This window comes from Cyanistes caeruleus, chromosome 1, assembly GCF_971803275.1.
Source record: "Cyanistes caeruleus chromosome 1, bCyaCae1.hap1.1, whole genome shotgun sequence".
Taxonomy (NCBI): domain Eukaryota; kingdom Metazoa; phylum Chordata; class Aves; order Passeriformes; family Paridae; genus Cyanistes; species Cyanistes caeruleus.
The window spans coordinates 55157829-55175159 of NC_141701.1; the positions used below are offsets into that span (position 1 = coordinate 55157829).

The following is a 17331-nucleotide window of genomic DNA, read 5'->3' on the forward strand; positions in this document are numbered from 1 at the left end:
TCTTATCCTCTATATTTATTGCAAACTAAGTTAGTTAGACAAGTGTCAGCCATTTAGAGACAAAGAAGCTGGGGAAGGAGCAAGTAGCTCCATGAACCATGAACTATAATTAATACATTAGTGTTAGGAATTATTTCTAAATTCTGGAATCTGGATAAAATTCTATTTTGAGGACTAATTCTTTGCCAAAAAGGATCACAGAAACACTAAGAAACAGTCTAAGAAACATTCTTAGAATGGTTTGGGCTGGAAGAGACCTTGAAGATGATTTATTTCCAACCTCTGAGATGTGGGCAAGGACACCTTCAACTAGACCAGGTGCTATCAGAGTGGTTGAAGCTCCCCAAAAGGACCAGGGTTTTTGAATGTGGCTGCTCCTATCTGTCTGTAGAAATTCTCATGATCTTGGTCTTCCTCGTCTGGTGGGGTGTAGCAGACCTTCACTCTAGCACCACCTGTCCCTGCCCCCCTTTAACCCTGACCCATAAGTCCTTGATGCCTCTCCAGGTGAAGTTCCACACACTCCAGCTGATCATTGGCACAGAAGGCAACACTGCCTCCTCATTTCCCCTGCCTGTCCTTGCCAAAGATCCTGTATTCTTCCATGGCAAAACTGCAATCACAGGAGCCGTACCACCAGGTCTTCAAGATTGTAGCCCTGCAGGTGTGTGTACATGTCTAATTCCTCTTGTTTGTTCCCCACGTTGGGTGCATTTGCATCAAGACATTTAATTTGGGCCCTTAATGAAACTGAATTACTGAACTGAGTGGATGCAATCGTTTTGCGCTGCTCTTCAGGAGCTCTTCTGCTGACCTGGGATCCATCTCCAGGCTATGGACATCTCTCACTGGCATTGGCACCCAACCGGTAAGAATAAGATTAACTTTGAGAGGTAGGTAAGACTGAGGTTCCCCTTCCCCAACAACTTTCATCTAAAGCTCTCTTCACCAGCTTGGCAAGCCCATGATTAGAGATGCCTTACATATTTTGGACAGGCAGACCCCATCTTCTCCCAGTAGAGGTTTCTCAAAAATGAGCCCCATAGTCTAAGTAGTGAAACTTTGGCTGTGGCACCAGTCCTGTAACCACTTCTTGATTCACTGCCTTCAACTGGCCCTTTCAAACCCTTTCCTTTTGAGCAGGAGCACTGATGAAGATCTCCGTGTGCTCCAGGGTCCCTTACGTTCTCAGATGTGCATTCCAGATTTTTACCTTTGACCTTCAAACCAGCCATACTGACATTAATCCCATCTGATTTCTAGTAGGAATAGCACTGAGATTCCTCCAGTGTGAGGAAGGAATGGAATGCCAGAAACAGTTCCATGAAATCCTCCCATCCTGGTTAGGCTGTCAATGGTATGACAATCAGAATGTATTACACTTAAATTGGCAGAGCTATGAAGAGGCATATTATCTGACTGAATATGACCTTATCAAGCAATGAATCAAATATGATGTCTGTTACATCTGTGTCTTAGTACGTTTTAAACTTCATTCAGCAATAGAGTAATGAGCAAAACACAAACACTTTAATGGAGTTAAGAGCTTTCAAATTGAGAAGAAACCTCGGTATTTAATCTCTTGTGGATTTACTCTGGTTTATACATTCTCTCTCAAGCATTTAATGAAAGATACATATTAAGCTTAATTTAAGTAACCATTGTAACTGACAGAAGTTGATATTTATATCACATTTAAAGCAAATAGCTTTCTTCTCACTGAATGCATTTGCCATTTTCAGAATATTTTTTCATAACTCTTAATTAAAATTTTCCAATAAAGAAAAATAAGCAATAGAAGCCAGACATCTGGCAATCCAGTATTTCTGAAAAGAAACAAAATGAAATTGAGACAAAAAGGAACAAGAGACAGATTATTTTAATACTTTACAAGTTTTTAGATTTCTTTCCTTTATCTCTTTGATCAGAGATAAAGCTTATAGGAAATAACTGCTTATATAACGACAGTATCTGTATATGGAAACAATGTTTGTAGAAGGCAAGTTTTAACTTGTCTATATTTTCAATTTTAATATCTAAATTATATGCTAAAGAGACACAATTAGTACTTTTAAAAAAGCTATAATTTTAGAAAGGTAGTAGGTTAAGGGCATTCAGCCCACTTAGATGCTTGAATGTGCCAGACAGATATAGCTGTCAATTTATTTCTGTACTTTTTTTTTTTTTACCAAGAGCTTTTAAGTAATTTCAGGAGAAATGTTGTCCTTTTCTTACAGTTCAGAGACAGAAACTTTGGTGCTGGCTTTTGTTTGGTTTGTTGGAAGGGATTGACTTTCTGTAGTGATTACACTTTGTAGGTAAGATTGGTTACAACATAGGATATATTTTCTATATATATATATATTTTTTAAATACCAAAAGAGAAGAAGAAAGAAGGAGAGCTGGATGGTGGAACATGTATTTATGTGTTTTATCATCATAAAAACATATGGCTCAGGTCCATAAACTCAGTTTTTCAAAACAAACATAAATAAACATTGATATGCATATGATTTCCAAATAGACAAGGTTATGCTAGCGGTTCATTAATTTTTATTCTTACTGCTATTATGCTTGTTTGTCTTTTACCATTTATTATTTTGGGAGTACTAAAAACTCTATAGCTCTGACAGAACCATTCAATTATAACTTCCATTATGAGATACATGAAATTGTTATTTTTATATTCTGTATGGTATATTAAGTTGAGTGTTACAGGGACTTCATGAACATGTAGAATTATTATAGATGTCACTTTGTATCACTTTATTAATTACTCAACAACTGTAACCTCTGTTTTAAGTGGGTTTTGGTTTTGGTTTTTTTTTAATAAAAATCAGATTAATTTAGAGGTTGATAAGATTAGCTGCTTGCACAAACCTCATTTCCTAACTTGAACTAGGAATTTAGAGAGTGTTCTCATGGTCTACTCTGTTCAAACCTGTTTTTCAGTGCAGAAAACACTGAAAAAAACAGTGCAAAACAGTGAAAAAGAGAGGTTAACGAACTCCTAACTTTTCTTTTCCTCTTCACTATCCAATATATAAAGATGTTGATAAGAGAAAAAGGCTTGGTGTTTTAAAAAACACAGTATAACTGCATTGGAATTATTCAGATTCTCTACATTTGCTCCCTGGATCTGGCCTAATGGGTCAATAATAATTTCTTCCCCTTTGGGATATTCTGACATCACCTTACTGAATGCCCAATGAAATCAATAGACTTAATTAGGAAAAAAAGATATTGATTTGATTTCTAACAAAAAAGACCAGACTGCATTAAAATAATATCCTTCAAGACATGAATGTTTTCAGTGTTGATAAATTCTGTTTCATTTCAAATTAAGCCTTTTTTTCTTTTTTGCCAGTGATTCAGTACTAAAAAGGACACAATAAAAATGCAAGTTCAACCAAAATCACACTTTATGTAGATTATATATTTTAAAATTATAAACAGAACACATATGGTAGCTACAAACTCCATAATTTTTAACTTTCTTTTTTCACAGTTCTTTGCATTTTAAAAACTCAGCTAGGCAGTAAAAACATATAACTTAAGTTGTGAAGTTAAAAAGTCCAATCAAAGTTGAAAGCAGACCAAAAGTTTTTATTACCAGAAGTCATTGAACATAAAAAGTTCACTGCATGTATCTTTATTTTGCCTTCAAAATCCTCCTAATAAAGTTAAATTGGTGAGGGTCTGCATAGAGCACTAGAAACACCATGATAAAAAACTTACAAGAAATGTCCATTGAATAACCTGCAATGAAACAGAGAGAAGTGAAATTACCCCAAAAATGCAACACTTGAAACCACAAGCTGATTACCTCTTCTAAGCTTTTAGTTGCAGTGAGGAAGCAGTGGAGTTTGAAGTTGAGGAACGATTTATCTGAAGAGAAATGATGTGCTGTGGGGCAGGAAGAGGATTTAAGATAAAGTATTTAACGATAGCAGACTAGCTAACACATTGTGTAAGCAGCTTGTTGTGCCACAGAGAGCAAAAATCACATATGAAACTCATTTAGTTAGCTCTTCATTCAATTTCTAGTGAATTATAACAACAAATTATCCCAAAATTAAATTAAAATTTTTGATATTTTTTATGGTTTTGTTTGTACTTTGCATAATGTGTTGTATCTGCTCCTGCTAATCATCACATAGAGTGATAGATTACCTTCCACAGCTTGCATTCCATCATGATGCATCCAGAAATTCTCAGCCAGAACTGCTCAGAGTAGCAAAGGTACACAGTACCACAGTACACACTCAGGACCTTTGAGACAGAAGTGATAACTGTTAAACCTTGGTAATCATATAGCTGTAACAATCCAGATTTTTGGGGTTTTTCTATGAGTGAGCAATGGAAAAGAAGCTGTTCCAAGAAGACATACATATCCCAACACAAGTAAGAGAGCAAAATAGATAATATTCCTCCTGTGTATTTTCTATTAGAGAAGAAAAGGGACCACTGTTCTGATAACAATGTCTATGAATATCCAAGAGGATTTCACCTATCTGTCTTCTGGCTAGAAAACAAACCAATCATGGATTTTACAAAGATCAATTGGGATCAACAACAGGCAGCTAAGAATTTACTATGTAAAGTCTAGGATTTCACTGTGATTTTTTTGCCCTGGCTACTTGAAGTCATTTCAGTTTATCTACTGCTTATGAAATACTGTTTTGTGTCTAGTGTTCCTTTGAAAGCTAAAATCTGAAAGCGATATGATGGCAGAGGGAGATAAAAAGTGGGAGATGTACTAAAGGAACATATTTTCAGGAAGTAAATGGATTCAAAAAGGACTCATGTTATATTCAGACGCCAAACAAAGGTGCCAAAATGCTGAGCATTTTGCATATTCCCTGCAGAGAAACAGTAGATAGGAGTCCAAGCTAGAAACATTTCTTAATTTGAGTGCAATTACTCAATATGGATACAAAACAAGTTTTCCTACATTAACCTTCTCCTCTGAATCACTGGAACAAAGTCATGAAAATAGATTGCTTTTCTTACTGTTCTGATATGAGGAGTGGGGTATTTTTGTGGGTTTGTTTATTTTTTTTTTGTGTGTGCAATTATGGAAAAAGCAGGTGTAATTTATTGTGGAGACTTAGAAAACCAAAGTTTTTGCTTCACAGAGTAGAGCATTCAGACTGCACTTTACTATGTATAATTGCCTTTTATGTGTTGATTTCTTCTCTTTCCAGTGTTCATTGAGACTAGGTTAACTGAAATTTGTAAGAGTACCATAAAGTGCAGATTCGTAAAAGCATACTTTTGTATGAGTTAGTCAAATACTAGCTGACTAGTTTTTCAGTTAGGGAAGAATGCTTTCAGTCTTGGGGAAAAAAAAACCAAAACAAAATAGAAGATATTTCTGTATAAAGCTAGAGAATTTATGGTAGGCATATCAATAAATATAATTTTTATGGAAACTGACATAACAGTAAAGGGACACAAGCAGATGGAGAAAATTTTTCTTGGCCTGTGTGTGATATCCACTGTAGTATCTAAATAAAACACCACATTATGTTTAAAGTAATGAAGGCTGTTTAAAATTATTACAGAGGACCACTTTTTCCTGTGCCTACATCAATCACATTCAGGAACACTGTCAGTATGAATCACTTTATCCATTATTAACAAGTCAAAGGACTTACCTGCAGATTTCTCATAAAGCCTTGTTGTATGAAACAGCATTACAAAAAGCAAGAGGAACCATGACAAACTTCAGCTGATCTGCTGACAATGTTTGTTCTGTTGTTTCTGTAGTGTACGATGTCTACTATAGGGTGAATCAATACCTGAAAACGGCTGAACCTCTCAGTGTGTTCTATGTAGCAGCTGTCTGAATGCTTACAGCACAAGTTTGTAGTGGTGCAGGATTAGAAGGTATTTTCATTACCTGAAGTTGGAAAGAAAAAACAAAAACCAACTAATTAATTAAAATTGTATTGAGTATTTTCTGCAAATTAATTTTCAAAAAAAGCAAGTGCCTCACATGTGAACTTATTGCAACCAGCAACTAAGCTTACCCAGCTGCTGGGTCATTTCCTCTTCATTGTGAGAGAGTCAAAAGAGAAAAACTGAAAATTCGTGGGTTAATAGAAAGGCATTTAAATAGGTAAAACAAATACTTGACACACAAGAAAAGTGAAGCAAGGAATTAATTCATTACTTGTTACTGGCAGGCAGATATCAGCACTTCCAGGAAAGCATGGCTTCATCATGCTTAATGATTACTTGAGAAGACAAACACCACAGCCATAAACATTCCTTCTTTCTCCTCTGTTTCCTGCAGCTTTTACTGCTGGGCACATTGTAGAGAAAGGCATATCCCATTGGTCATCTCATATCAGCTGTCTAGGTCAGGTCCCTCCCAGACTCCAATGCCAAGCCTGCTCACTGGGGTGATTCAGTCAGATATTGGGACACTCACAGAATCATGCAATGATTTGGGTTGGCAGGGACTTTGAATGTTGTCTGATTTCAACATCCCTGCTCTGGGCAGGGACACCTTCAATTAAACCAGGTCACTCAAGACCTATCTAGCCCAGTGTTAAAAACTTCCAGGGATGTGTATCCATAGTTTCCCTGGGCAAACCATTCCAGTTCCTCACTACCCTCATAATAAAGAATTTTTTCCAAATATCTTATCTAAATCTAATCTCTTTGTCCTGTCGCTACATGACGTTGTAAACAGTCTTGCTCCATCTTTCCTCTATGTTTCCTTCAGGTACTGGAGAGATAATCAAGTGGGGGAGAAAACAGCTTGCTTCTAAAGAGAGAACCTCAAACTTGAGCTCAGCAGGGGTGGTGAAATAACTACCATGTGATTTTCATGGATATAACTGAGTCCTCCCAACACTAACCACAATGCCACCAGTACTTCCTGATACTGTGACAACCCCATGTGAGACTCTTTTACGGAAGGGATCCCAAAGAGCTTCTTTGAATCATACCTATTTGATGCATGCTGAAATAATAAATTTCTCCCTTTCAGGAGTTGTTTGAAGGTTGTCTATCCCCCAAGTGAGAATCTGCCATATGAAATGAAAAACACTGTTAAAAAAATCTGAATAACAGATCTAAACCAGAAGAAATCTGTGTTTTTTTAAGATTAATAGTATCTTACCAAATGAAAACAGTATGTTTTCTTTCCACCTATGATGAAGTGGGATGTGGGGAGGGGTGTGATTTACTGCATACTTCAAAAATTGCTTCTGAAAATCCTTGCATACAGTACAGCACAAACTTGTGCTCCTATGAATCATTTCTCTACATAGCTATAACAGGTAGAGGGAACAATATATTGATGAGTAATAGCTCCGTTTCTAGAGGCAGATCTTTGGCTATGTGTTTGGTGATGTTCAGAGAGCAGCAGCACTTATATTTGGCTTTCTACATCTAAGTTCATGATACCTAAGATAGTTCAAAGTTCTAAGAGATAAGTTTTATCTTTGCTAAGAGCAAAGATAGTTTTTAGATAACTTATCTAAGTTCTAAGATTTGCTGTAAATCCCATCTACTATGTACAGTATTATAGAACAGAGACATAAATTGCAATACTTTGTAGTCTTAAAGCCATAATATTTACATATATACAAGAAATACAAACTTTATTAGGTGCACTTCCTAAATCCTTTTCTGAAAAAGGGAATTTCTTCATGGATCAGACCTGAAGTACCACAGCAGAACTTTATTAAAGGCTTGGTTCATTAGAGTTCATAAATCATCAGTAGCTTCAATGTGTCTGACTAGTGCAATAGCGCAATGGAGCTTTGCTAATTTAACTGAAGTATCTGACCTATATCTATTCCAGGGCCCCCTGCTCAAGAGACTACCCAATCAAATAAAACTGCTTTAAGACGTGCTGTGTGTTTTAGTCCAAAGAAATTAATGGGATCACTTGGAGCTGAAGTACCTGAAAGGCAATAAAACTGTATTTCTCAAGTCCTCATCTCAAATGATAGGTTTATGATTTCACTATCCTGTAGAAGCATCAGTGGCAGCAAAGGCATACTTATCTGACTGAACACATGAGCTGAACCAACTTTCCAATGACTGATTGTGCACACAGACAAAGCCGTGATGACACAAAGCCAATCTCCTAGCAATCCTGTTGTAGCTGTAGAGCACTGTGCAAATATTTAGGAAAAAATGACAAAATCATATTAAGGATAATAAATATGCTTTCATTCCACTTCACAGTTGATAAATTATTAACAGCTTAACTTTTCCAGATGATGTGCCTATGCAAGGGAAGCTTCACTAATTTTCAGGACTCTGTAGACTCAATTCCTGGCAGCAGCCTCCAGTTGCCTTCCCCTGGTACCTGAGAACCATAACTCAACAGGATAACTGTCATGGCAGAGGACTAAAGGACACTTTAAAATATGTCATTAATTAATGAGTCCATGTGTGGCACAGTAAAAGCACTCTGTACAGTGACTGGAAGAAAAATTTATCTTTTTCTTGATGTAGCTTTTGCTCAATGTTGTTACAAGGGAATTAAATATTCAGGCCAACCATATTCCTACATAGACCCTAAAGAGCATTATCTATGTCAAATATATAACTTATGAGACAAAATGGTTTACTCATGTGACTGGAATATTCTGCTAATCTCTTCAATAGTGATAGCCTATTTGAAACAGATAATGTTTTTATTAACCAACAAAATGTTAATCATAGTAGAAGATATTCACAAAGCAATAAACATGCTGGAGGTTAGGTATAAAATATTTCTACCTCACTTTTATTTGGATATTAAGTTCTTCATTTAGATTTTCAAATAACACCGCTCTTGGTAAATGCAATTATATTGTTTTATGTGTAATATTTCAAATTATATTTGGCCTTTGGAAGAAATTGATTTTACATTCAAAATCAAGCTGTTAGGTCAGATTTTGTGGAGAAAGACAGCTGGGTGCCTACAAGGTGCTAAATACTCTACAGTCAAGTCTCCTAACTGATCTTCTTTAGCAGCACACCTTTTAAATAAGACAATAGACTAGACAGAAACATAAAGAATATTAGATTAATAGATATTAATCTATTTATCTAATAGAATATTAGATAAATAGCAGACTTGGAGACAAAGGCTAACTGCTTGCAATTTATTCTTTGGGACCACTTCAGAATATAGCTACCCAAAATCAAGTTTTGTAGTGCCCTAAGAGTGAAGAAAATAATATACCTCATGATAGATAAATGAGATAAGCATGATTTCTAGCCAACAACGGGGACACCACTCAAGAAAATGAGCATCTGTCAATGTGATCAGTGCAGGCAGCATGTCATCTCCATCGATACTTAGGGAAGTAATGCTACAAAAACGTGAAATTAAGATGTAAAATTTTTGAGAGATGGCAAGGAAACTACTGGCAGTGCAGCCTTAATCAAAATTTGTGTGTCAACATATATTTAGTATTCTTGTCATAGAATAAATCCCATCCACAGAAAATTAATAGTCTATAGGATATGTTGCAATTTTAAAGGGCAGGGAGGGCAACTGTACAAAGAATCAAGTTAGCACCTAGAGGCCTGTTGATGACTTTTAATAAAGTTACACCTTCACAGATTGTAGTTAGGGGATAGTAGGTCTAGGGATAAATTTACATTGTTTTCTTCAGCTGCTTTAATTCTAGTGGTAAAATAAACATTATTTATGTCTGTTCCATCAGTTGTATCTATAACTGTTCACCAGCTTCTTGAGGGAAAAAATGTGGGTATTTTATCTAGCCAGTATCTACTAAAGAGCTGTGATTACTGAATGAGTTGATGCAAAAATCAGAGAACTGGAAAATACAAATTCTATTTGATTAGAAAATGAGAAGCAGTGACCTGAGAGAGACCAGTAATAACCCACAAAAACCAGTGCCTCCTCTCTGGTCTTGTATGAATCTCTACGTCTGTGGTACAGGGCCTATGGGAGTCCATATATTTGATAAATAATTAGTTGGATAAGAATTTTGTTGACTAACTAGTTCTTCACTTTCTGCTATCAGTAGCAGAATTCATAAGAAGGTCAGCGACTGTAGGCTCCAGACTACAGGGAGAATCAATGGACTCCCAGTAGCAATAGTGGTGGATGAGAAGAGTTAAAATACACATCCAAAAAAACCCCATTATTCCATCACAAAGAAAGGAAGTAAAATAGGAAACAGAACTCCCATACTTCATAGAGCTCCACAGTTGACCCATTGCAATTTTGCTGTTCATTTGTCTGATGCCATCAGATGCAGAATATAAGTAAAGTTTGGCAGAAGTTCAAGGGGCCTGGATTTTAAATTTATAAAGGCTCTGTAAATTTCTTTGAATACACTACGAAGAATGATTACACCTAACTCAAAATCATAATTGAAGCGATAATAGAATCTTCTCACCTACAGGATGTTCTTCAGCTGTGCACAAGCTGCATGCGTGTTCCAGTGTAGTGAATTATTTTAATTGCTCTTGACAAATTAAGATGCACTCTCTCATTGAGTCAGTTAGCTACAGCAGATTGGCTGAAAATGACAGACGACGTGATAATGATAGCTAAGAGATTAGGCATATGAGAAAGGTTCTTTAAAACATACCCTGCAACTACTTTACGTCACAGCAGCCTTTCTTGTCACTGTGAGGTTTATTAATCAACACAGACACAAAGAAACATCCTTCATAAATGAAAAGTGTGGAAGCTACCTGTTCCTCCAGAACTCTATAGGACTGTTAACAGGTAAAGGAAGAATCTATTTTGTATTTCAAATGAGAGCAGATGTACTGTTTTCAACAGTTAATTATGTTAAGGAGTCACCTTAACTGAAATCTCAACAGTCTGCTCACTGTTTCTTTCTTGTTCTACCTATAATTTGCCTGGAAATGCTAAGTGAAATCTAGAGGCATTCTGAAATTCTTGCATGTCAAAGCATTCTCTGTTCTTGTTATGAGCTGACAAGAAGAATTTCAGAAGCATTGCTCCATGGGTTCTTTCAGACTAGATGGAGTAAAACCATAAAAGTAGAGGAAAAGACACAGATCCTGTGCAAGCTGCTTGACATGACAAGGCAGAAGAGAGAGCATAGAACTATCGATTTGACCTTCCACTGCTCTTTGTCTCTTCATTGCTGGTAATATGTATTTAAATATTTATATATATATAGCGTGTCGTGGTAGTTTAACCCCAGCAAGAGCCAAGTACCACATAGCCACCACCAGTGGGATCAGGGGGAAAAGAGGAAGATTAAAAGTGGGAAAACTGCTAAGTTGAGATAATGGCAGTTTAATTGTACACTAACAAAATAAAACATTGCTTCCTTAGTCAGGCAGGTGTCCAGACTCCTCCAGGAGAGCAGGGCCCCATCATGTTCAGTAGCTATTTGAAAAGACAAATGTCATCACTCCAAACATCCCTCCTTTGCTCCTTCTTCCCTCACTTTATATCCTGAGTATTATATCAGGATTATCATATAATATATGTGGGATGGAATAACCCTGTGGTCAGTTTGGGTGAACTGTCCCAGCTGTTTTCAGCACAAGCCTCGACACTGGACACCATGAAGAAAACCAACTCCACCCCAGCCAAAACCACCACAAATATACACACATATATTTTCTTTCTAGCATGAGGAAGTTATTAGAGGAAGAATATTTATTTAATCAAGATTTTCAAGAAGCTCAATTGAATTAGATTTTTGAACAGAATGTAAATGAATCAAATATTCTCTAATTGCATATGTAGGAAAATGTGAGTTTAATCTAACAGACAAAATAATTTCTAGGGTAAATATGTGAAAGCTGATGCTGGAACAATTATCTCACTTTCTGTTAATAAGAAATTTAAATACAGAAAGAGCACACCAACAGCAGTGAATTTCCCTTCAGGTGAATGTGGAGGGAAGACTGTGTGAGAAAGAAGTAAAATGATAAATCCTGCAGCTTGCTTGACTGCAACTAAAACATAATGAAGAGCATAATCATTTAGAAGGTCAAATAACAAGCAGGCCTGATTGGTTATGGGGCAGACAGGGGAGTTTTTTTAAATCTTTCCAAAGTAGTGAGGTAGGAGACACAGCACTCACAGACTGCTTAACCACAACAAAACCTCTTAGTATTAAAACATTAAATCACTTGTGTTGTTTCATGGGAAGGCTGAGAATTGTCCTGGTGGCCAGTGACTTGGAATGTTGATGGATTCCTGGGAACTCTTTTCCAGTGCAGACCTGAAACCAGCCTGATGAAAAGCTGCTCTGAAATTTAGCTGCTGAACAGCTGTGGAAGGGGGATTATACTGGACTGTACGTGTAATACTTATCACAAAACAAACTGACACACTGGATCACAGAAACCTCTTATAAATCACATTTATCAGGCACTTCTGCCCTAACTGCCTTTGCCCTATAATTCCTTCCCACAATCTGTTCAATCATGGAATACCAGGTGGGAAGGGAAATTCAGGATCATCTGGTCTAACTTTTCTTGGCAAAAAAATAGCAAGGCCCAGCACCTTGCTCAGTTTAAGTTATTTAAGCTCTTCCATAAATTTCAGTGAGTAAATCTGGTACATAAATGGCTTACAAAGAAACGAATTTTCTGCAATTATTTTGGGATGTAGTGAACTGTGGTGTAAACAATGTGGATGTTTTGATGAAGGTTTGAATGACTTGAAAAACATTATCTATGCCTTGGAAATAATCCAGCCATCCTTATCACAGTCTAAAAAATTTGGGGGATAGTTTTGTTAATACCTTTACTCAAACCCACCATTTTCAGTTTGTATTTCTGTCTTATACTTCAAGCAAATAACAGTCTCAGAGGACCCCACTTGGTCTCATCCACCAAAGGGAGAAAAGGACACAGACGATGACTTTCCCGGTACAGGGAGGAGAGCAAAGATCCAGCAACAATGTATTCAAGCTAGGAATAAATTCAGAACCTTTCTGCCTGGCCATGTGCCCCCAGATTCCTCCCCACATCAGTGAAGAGATCAAGGGGGTCCAGCTTTCTCAGGAAACCAGTTGTGGGAGAAATAGAAACTTTTGCTGCTCCAGCTGTTAACAAAAATGTGGTGTCAATACCTTTCTTTGATTCTTCTGTTGCTTAATAATAATTTTCTTCTGTAGACAACAAAAATATCCCCAAAACTGTGCAAACTAGATTTTTTTATTCCTATTCTGGATCATCTTATTAAATCTTTAATAAAGATTAATCAAAGAAGGCTGTAAAAACCAGATTTCTGTTCTGGTATGCTATACATTTTATTAAAACTAGTGATAAGCAATCAACAACACAAGTGTTTTAATCAACAGAAAGAAAATGGGTGCTACAGGAAATATAGACTTCTCAGTGAGAAGTGATTTGCACAAAATCACTCAATCAGTTTGCTCTTGCATCCAATCATAAACATAGGAATCATATAGGTAACCACCAGGAGTTGAAGTCACCTGCCTGAATTTCTAGTCAATGCATTATTCTAGTCTTTTTCTCAGCATCAAAGTTTCTTATAGTGAGCAGAATAATGTTTCTTAACTGAAATTTTATCTTGTTTCTTTTAAATCAGCAGCAAAATTTTCATTCACTTAAGCAATGCAAATAACAGGCTTGATTGTTCTAATTAAATTAGTCATAAGAACCAGAGTAGCACAATCTGACCTTCACATGTAAAGGGAATATATATAGACTTTCCACAGATAAATTAATTGGAAAAATGATTAAGAGGGAAAATGGACTTAGCATACTTACATCACCCCTGCATTATGGTAATACCTAATATTATAGCAGCACTAGAAAGCTTACCTATCATACTTACATCATCCTTGCATTATGCTAATGCTTTTTGCTTCAGCAATATCAATCTGATGAGGCATTAACATGCTCTGTCTCTGAAGCGATGTACAGTAGCACTGATGATATGTTAGTTTAAATCATTGTCAAAATGATACTGCTGTAATACTGCTATGTTCATGATTTGATCTAATGTATTGTTGGAGAAACACCATGCTGACTACATGCCAGCGTAATAGATCATTACTCTGCTCTCAGTGAGGATACTGTAGAGTAATCCATGGAAAAAGAAGGAAGACAATCTGACTGAAAAAATCGTCTAGAGAAAAACTTCTTTAAGTATTCATTAAAATGGTGTCTCTTATTTAGCCACAGAGCATCTATGGAAAATAATTTTTCCATAATCTAAGATAGAGACATGTAAGTTTCCTAAATTATTTTTTCAAATAAAACATTAATAAATTAGAGGAATAGTGTTAATTTATGTTTTTATTGGTCTACAAAGCAGACCAAAAGGAGAATTAAAAGCACATTATCTAGATTAGTAGAAACTGAAGCAATTAAAGAGTGACCCCCAAAGACACCTAATACATTGGCTCTTTGGACAGTACAAAACACATGTCCTTGGTGTGCAGGTGGATAGCTAATGACTGTCAAGAGACATTTCTCCTTGCCCCTTAACCCAGTAAAACTCAAACAATTTCTCTGTCCCTGAGCTCTCAATAGAGCACAACAGCAACATGTTGTGATACTTCAGATGCATACGTAAGCATGTGGGAGGAGGATTAACAAAGGTCTCTGACTGTATTTGAAGCTAGTGATTTGGAGACACTTTGAATTCCTCCAGGGAATGCTGACCCAGGAAAACCCTGAAGCTTTGATATTTTCCTTTCCTGCCAGGAGTCCAAGGGCTTCATATTCTTTGACAAGGAAAGTCACTTGAGACCTGAATGACCTCTCTTGATATGGCATACACACAGGTTTCCAATTCACAAAAGTAAACTCCTTAGAGTTACAAACTTTGGGCATTCTGAAGTTCCTGGCTTCCCATGTCTGTATTTTTATAAGCAATTATCTGTCATGAATCACTTTTGTAGTACTTTTTTGTGATACTTTTACCATCACTGCCTGTCAAAAAGGTTAAGGAAAAAAAATCCTCTTTTTAGATGTCCCTTCCCCAGATGAGCTCCCTGTGCATGTTCAATGTGCAAAAATCATTAAAAAGTCTGTGACTAACTGCTGAGACAGTCATCTCTGGTGGAGTCTGCCTTAAAATTCAGTGTGCTTGCTTCTATCCTGTTGTAAGGGTCAATACCAAAATAATAATGAGAAAATGAAAATAGGTATCATTGCATTTGCTGGTACATCTGGTCAGGAGCTAGTCACAACGTCAAGAGCTGCTGAAGCTCTGGGAGGCCACAAGGTCAGACTTCATGACAAGATGAACTATTCAAAGATAGTGACTTATACTCACCATTTTTATGCTTCTTTAAAAAAAATATAAAAAAAAATCCAAATATGAGTCACTCTGTATAACAAAGTGTTTGATAGAGAAGAGAAGCTTTTTACTCTTTCCAGGCCTATTCCTGCTTGAGTATGTTTGGGTTTCTGCTCTTTGCAACAGTTTTCAATAGTCTTATGCCTATACTGAAGCCTTTCTTTTATAGCAATATGCCACTGTAGAGAATTTAATTTTAAAATATCATGAGAGTCTAAAGATTCCATTCCTACTGTTACGGTCACTGCTGTGGTGACCTGTGACCCCAGTTAAAGCTGTTTTAGACTTTCTTGTTCCCTTGTAGCCAGAATGAATGTTAAGAGAGAAGAGCATTGTTTGTGATCCTTTTAACTTCTTTATTAAACACCTTTTTTTCACTCATACCAAGAGGTATCTTTCTCTCCTAAGAGGAAATTGAGGTGATTATCTCCTAGAGTAATTGGGGAACTCATAGGAAGTGATTCTAGAGATTCAAGATGTGGGAATATTTATATTTAGAAAGTAATCATCAATCACCTTCTGCTGTGCTGCTGAAAGTGACATTTTCTGTATGAAATGGGTAATTAATGTCTTCACCATTTTGGTATTGAACATTTTCAGGAACTTTCACAAAATTAGGAATGTTAATGCCTAGTTACTAGCCAGATATAGGGTAGATAATTATGCCTTTCTAACACAAAATTAATTCTTAAGTTTCATCTATATTCTTTTACTTGCTGGTCTGATTAGTGCTCCTGTAGTTGGCTGGGTGGTTGTTGTGTTCCCTGCAAGAATGACCACCTGACAGCAGCTACAAATTGATACTTAATGTAATTTCATGAAGGTTTCACTTAGATTCTTTCTACTTCTGAGGCTTGGCTAATATTATCTCAAACATACAGTTCAGCCTAAAGACCATTTTAAAGAGAAGAATATTTTACTTCAAACACTCTTGGTTTATATTTCTACGGTACAGCTCCAATACATTTCCCTATTTATCTAATAGTACATTAAAAACAACCAAAAATGCCCCTTAAAAAATGTAAATAATTGACACAAGTAATAGTAAAATTTGCCATGCACCTAGTTCTTCAGGAATGTCTATGAAAAATTGTCTGACAGATATATTATTGTATGAATCTGTACTTTTTCCTGAAATGTTACTTCTGCTGTTTGAGAAAAAAGGATAAGGAGGAAGCAGGGGACTTTTACTCTTAGTATCTCTTGCCTCATATGCTGTCACATATTTGACTGCTTGAGTTAGTGGTACACACATCAGTGGGGATCCCAACCCAGAGTCATGGGTTTGTTTGATCTCTGCAGTTCCTACTGCTCACACAGGATGCAATGACTAGAATAAAGCCTCACAAAAAACAGTGTGCTGTGGATTAGCTATAAATATAGCACTGTTGTTGCTGGTGTATAACTTTCTTTAAAACAAAACTGAGCAGACAGCTTGGCAGTCTAGCAACAGTGCATTAGGTTGTTACACGTCTCATGTGCTCCTTACTAAAACAAAGCTATTCATTCTTTCTATAGCTGAACAAGGAATTTATTAGTGGAAAATAATTACTTTAAAACTTCTCTCCCTGTAGGCAATCTCTGCGTCTCACACATTTACTGTGGAGTTTTTCTCCAGAGCAATCAATACCTTGGTCTGCTTTCCAACTGCAAAATATTACATGTATCTTCATACTTCGAATCTGAGAGTAACACTAAGCTTCTGTGTGCATGGTCTGTAGATGTTCCATCAACAACAAGAAGGCAAACAAGAAAATCATGACAGTTGTGTCCAACCACAAATCTTTTGGATAGATGAAATCTGTGCAAAAAGAAGGCTCTGAACAAAAAACAAAAACAAAAAACAAAGACAAAAAACAAAATAAAAATAAGTCACAAACAAACAGTGAGATGTCTTGCACTATATAGGAAGAACTCTTCAAGGTTTCTTTAACCATATTCTCAGTCTTTACCAACTCCTGATGGTGATTGCCTAAGGAAGAATTTAAGATTAGGACAAAAATATAGTGATATTTCCCAAGCGTGTTCTCCATAATTTTAGTCTGTGAGTTAGCTTTGCATTTTTG

At 36.4% G+C, this 17331-nt stretch overlaps 2 long non-coding RNA genes across 3 annotated transcripts; one reads left to right on the forward strand and one right to left on the reverse strand.

Moving 5' to 3' along the window:
- Positions 1–2591: 2591 nt before the first annotated feature.
- LOC111925029 (uncharacterized) lies at positions 2592–10085 on the reverse strand. The gene is made up of 4 exons (XR_002862018.2): positions 6963–10085; positions 5805–5905; positions 4174–4272; positions 2592–3906 (listed from the first exon to the last, which is right to left on the reverse strand). It is a non-coding gene; the product is annotated as an uncharacterized LOC111925029 (long non-coding RNA).
- A 122-nt stretch (positions 10086–10207) lies between these two features.
- Positions 10208–17127, forward strand: LOC111925030 (uncharacterized). 2 transcript variants are annotated; one of them, XR_002862019.2, is made up of 3 exons: positions 10266–10723; positions 10981–11114; positions 16840–17127. It is a non-coding gene; the product is annotated as an uncharacterized LOC111925030 (long non-coding RNA). The 2 variants fall into 2 exon arrangements; XR_015279461.1 differs by lacking the exon at positions 16840–17127 and having other exon boundaries at positions 10208–10723; positions 10981–15087.
- Positions 17128–17331: the final 204 nt, after the last annotated feature.